The sequence below is a fragment of the Aquarana catesbeiana genome, linkage group LG05, assembly GCF_042186555.1.
Source record: "Aquarana catesbeiana isolate 2022-GZ linkage group LG05, ASM4218655v1, whole genome shotgun sequence".
In the NCBI taxonomy this organism is placed as follows: Eukaryota; Metazoa; Chordata; class Amphibia; order Anura; family Ranidae; genus Aquarana; species Aquarana catesbeiana.
Genome location: NC_133328.1, coordinates 6675650 through 6680848, shown reverse-complemented (window position 1 = coordinate 6680848; position 5199 = coordinate 6675650).

Below are 5199 nucleotides of genomic sequence, written 5' to 3'. Positions count from 1 at the left end.
TATGTCCGCCATACAGTTCAGAGACGAGATACCCAGCAGTGGAATTTAGTTTTAAAAAGAGGAAGTAACATTACAGAGCTTATAGAGGCTTAAAGGGGACGTTGGACCACATCAATGGCGATGCAAACCAGGCCTGGCGAGTGTCCATGTTTAGTGTAGCAACGTGAGAATATTCATTTTCATGTATTTATTGATTATGAGGTATGTTTACGGGATGATCAGGAATGATCGTCAGGGGCAGTCAAGATCCAAGGTTTTAAGCAGTTAAGGCTAAAGTGATTAAAGAAAAGTTTCTGTTTGAAATGAGGAAATTATATTTTTGCAATCAACACAGGAGATATTGAGAAATTTGGAGATATGTGTAAGCCCGTGTATGTAATATAAAGAAAAAAAAGGGGGAACTTGCCATTCAGCATATTGTTACTTGTTTTAAATGATTAGCCAAACACAGACCAAAGTGTTTTAACACATATAACATTGCCATCTTTGTTCTGATAATTCAATAATAAAGGTTGGAACATAGCTTAACCACTTCAGCCCCGGACCATTTTGCTGGCCAATGACCAGAGCACTTTTTGCGATTCGGCACTGCGTCGCTTTAACTGACAATTGCGTGGTCGTGCAACGTGGCTCCCAAACAAAATTGACGTCCTTTTTTCCCCCACAAATAGAGCTTTCTTTTGGTGGTATTTGATCACCTCTGCGGTTTTTATTTTTTGCGCTATGAACAAAAAAACAGCGTCAATTTTGAAAAAAACGCAATATTTTTTTACATTTTGCTATAATAAATATCCCCCTAAAATATATAGAGAAAATTTTTTTTCCCTCAGTTTAGGCCAATATGTATTCTTCTACATATTTTTTGTTAAAAAAAAAAAAAAAAATCGCAATAAGCGTTTATTGATTGGTTTGCGCAAAAGTTATAGCGTTTACAAAATAGGGGATAGTTTTATGGCATTTTTATTATTAATTTTTTTTATTAGTAATGGCGGTGATCAGCGATTTTTACCGTGACAGCGACATTATGGCGGACACATCGGACACTTTTGGTGCGATTTTGGGACCATTCACATTTATACAGCGGTCAGTGCTAAAAAAATGCATTGATTACTGTGTAAATGTCACTGGCAGAAAAAAGAGCGACAATTTTGAAAAAAATGCAATATTTTTTACATTTTTCTATAATAAATATCCCCCAAAAATATATAGAAAAACATTTTTTTTCCCTCAGTTTAGGCCGATATGTATTCTTCTACATATTTTTGGTTAAAAAAAAAAAATCGCAACAAGCGTTTATTGATTGGTTTACGCAAAAGTTATAGCGTTTACAAAATAGGGGATAGTTTTATGGCATTTTTATTAATATTTTTTTTTTTTTTTACTAGTAATGGCGGCGATCAGCGATTTTTTATCGTGACTGCGACATTATGGCGGACACATCTGACATTTTTAACACATTTTTGGGACCATTGTCATTTATACAGCAATCAGTGCTATACAAATGCATTGATTCCTGTGTAAATGACACTATGGGGGTTATTTACTAAAGGCAACTCCACTTTGCACTACAAGTGCACTTGAAAGTGCAGTCGCTGTAGATCTGAGGGGGACATGCAAGGAAAATAAAAAACATAATTTTAGCTTGCACGTGATTGGATGATAAAATCAGCAGAGCTTCCCCTCATTTCAGATCTACCCCTCAGATTTACAGCGAGTGCACTTCCAAGTGCACTTGCAGTGTACTTGTAGTGCAAAGTGGATTTGCCTTTAGTAAATCAACCTCTATGTAGTATGTAGAAATATGTAGAAGAATACATATCGGCCTAAACTGAGGAAAAAAATTGGTTTTTTTTATATATTTTTGGGGGATATTTATTATAGCAAAAAGTAAAAAAAAATGTGTTTTTTTTTTTAAATTGTCGCTCTTTTTTTGTTTATAGCGCAAAAATAAAAACCGCAGAGGCGATCAAATACCACCAAAAGAAAGCTCTATTTGTGGGGAAAAAAGGACGTCAATTTTGTTTGGGAGCCACGTCGCACGACCGCGCAATTGTCAGTAAAAGCGATGCAGTGCCGAATCGCAAAAAGTGCTCTGGTTTTTGGCCAGCGAAATGGTCCGGGGTTGAAGTGGTTAAGAATATTATAATTATGAAGTATATATCTATGCTATGGAAAGAATAAGGAAGTTATGTATTCCAGGCTCTATGCAAGAGGAATTGTGGTTAGTAGAGAAAAAGAGAAGTAACTGTGTTGTGTAATCCTATGCACTAGGGAAGTTATATACTTCGGGTTAGATAAGGATTTATAAATGGAATCAGGTGCGCTACTGTACCTGTGTGAGACACACCTATAGGAAGGTCAACATATAAAAATCGACATATAAACGTCAACCTTAGCTATAAGCTGAAAGTGAAAAGTTAGTGAAAATGTGAATAAAATAAATAGAAATCAATAGTGTGCAAAGTCCATCAGGAGGATAGTTAGCGTCCTTATTAGGTGACCCCCGGCGGTGTACACTTTCACCGAGACAATATCCTTCCTTCAGGTGCGGGATATAGTCTTCATTACATGTGTAGCACCTACTTTCCTGTAGGTGACCTTTTCTGTGTTCAAGTTTCAAAGTGCAGTTTCAGGTAAAATTTAGGCAGGCTTGTGCTATTACAACAGGCCTGTTTGTTTACTTTTAGAACTGGGAGTGTCAGTGTAGTGCAGGGTGCCGCCACCTGTGCTTGGACCCAGAGATGCCACCTCTTGCTTTCAATGAGATGATTTTGGAAGAGAAGTTGGACTTGGGATCTGAGTGACAGGCAGCTCATGTGTGGAGTCCTGGCCAATCATTAATTTGTTTGGCAGGAGGCGGGACTCTCATAAAAGCTGGGGGGTCACGTGTTAGGAGGAGTTCAGTCTGGTGTCCAGCGAGGGGAGAGGTTCCCCTGCGGGGAGCCAAGAGCCTTCCCAACCCTCCACCCACGGGGAGGGGAGGGGGGACCGAGGCCTGCAGAAGAGTTAATGACACCGGACAGCATGTAGTCGCTGGTGTCACTGGACGCCCCTGTGGGGAAGGGAGCGTTCCAGACCAGAGAAAAGGAATGGAGAAGCCATTTCAAGAAGAAGTAGCACCTAATCGGAGGACAACTGGGCAATCAATCGTTTATGAGTGGCACATGGACTGTTGATCAAGAGAGTGAAAGCCCAGGGGAAAGGTACTGCCAGAGGCTGAGGGATGTTGGTACGCAAGTCAGTGAGACAGGTGGTGATGGCCTGTGACTTTGGGTTCAACAATGCCCCGGGATTCCAATCAGTCAGGCGGGAGGAATTATTCAGAGTTATCTCTTCCTTAGCTCAACTTGGAAGTACCATGCAGACGGGAAGTAGTGGTCAAAAGGCAGCAGTAAAGCTCCCAGCACAACTAGAGATACAGACTGTTCTTAGAAAGTTCTGCAGGTGAAGAAGTTATTCAGAGTGACTCTTTACCATATATTCTCTAGCAAATCTACTTCCGTTTTTCCCCACTAAAGAAATCATTCAAAGTGATTTTTCTTATAGTCCGCATTGTTCTAAGTCTTTGCATAAGAAGGCAAAGAAAAGATTACGAAGCAACAAAAGAGAATCTCAGAAAACCCTTCTCCCATCCAAGTTTATGTTGTATTCATAAAGCAAGAGAAAAAGTACAAAATGGACTGTTTCTATTTCTATGGGCTAGGTGGAAAACGTGACTTACGGATATATAATCTAATCAGCAGCTCCTTCGGGGGTAAGTGCTACACATGTTTTCACAAGCCAAGTAATGGTGGAAAAAGCTGCTTACCAGATGTGTGGGACCCCTATCAGGCCCCTTTCACGCGATCGGACCGTTCAGGTCCGCCTGTCAGTTTTGACGGCGGACCTGAACGGGCGCTCCATGTAAGCCTATGGAGCGACGGATGTCAGCGGAGACATGTCCGCTGACATCCGACCCAGTCCGATACGCTAAAAGCTCTACGTCCAGGTCCGTCACTGGCTGATCGGATCGGGTGAGATCTGATGAAAACGGACACGCTGTCCGTTTTCATCCGATCCCTCCATAGGCGGCAGCGGCGCCTGACAAGCCCCTCCCCGCTCAGTGAGCAGAGAGGGACCTGTCATCCGCCGGCTCAACGGAGATCAACGGGCAGATCTCCCGCTGAGCCGGCGGACCGAGGCGGGCTCCGTAGAAACGGAGTCCGCCTCGTGTGAAAGGGGCCTAACAGAGATCATAAGGGCTCAGGTGTATCAGGTCTTTCAGGCAGGAACAGCTGATTTTAAACTTCAAGCAAAATTCTCTCCTCCTCAGACCGTTCAGAGCGCCGTAATACCGGTGCAGCAAGCTGCAGTGTTCTCCTTGCAGCCTTAATTTCAATGGGGTCACTCGTAGTGTATGATTAGAAATTCGAAAGAGGGAAAAAAGGCGCTCCATAGTGTAGTAAGTTAATAAAAATTCCTTTATTCCAAATGATGGATGGCTGACATCATATAGCAGAGCAGAAAATTTCAAACGAACAGCACAGCCGCGGCAAAGCCAGACAGCTGGTATGTGGTGAAGTCAGATTCTGTAGCTTCACCCGACGCTGCGTTTCTCCGTATGGGGCATCGACTGGGAGAGGAGACAGTCACCTAATAAGGACGCTAACTAGCCTCCTGATGGACTTTGCACACTATTGATTTCTATTTCTTTTATTCACATTTTAATTAACTTTTCACTTTCAGCTTATAGCTAAGGTTGACGTTTATATGTCGATTTTTATATGTTGACCTTCCTTTAAGTGTGTCTCACACAGGTAGCGCACCTGTTTCCATTTATAGATTTTGTTAAAACCGGATATTCAGGTTTTTTTCAGGTTGCAGCCCTTTTAGGTTATCACTATTTTAGAATTGTTCACATTTTTTAATACCTCAGCTGGTTGGGGGTAGCGCAGATTGTCCATTCTACACAACATCCTACGAGATAAGGATTTAAAAAATATGGAAAAAAGTGTTCAAAGGTGTTTGAGGGAAAAACATGGAAAACAGGTCTAAATGAAGAATGAATGGAATGGCCAAATGAATGTGGAATGAGAAAATGGTTGTATTGTGTTTAATAAATGCATAGAGTATTATTATCTTAAAGTGTTTGTTTAAAATGTACACAAAGAGCTTGCTGCATGGAGCTGGAGGACGTGTAGTGTCTCGGCTCCCGGATCC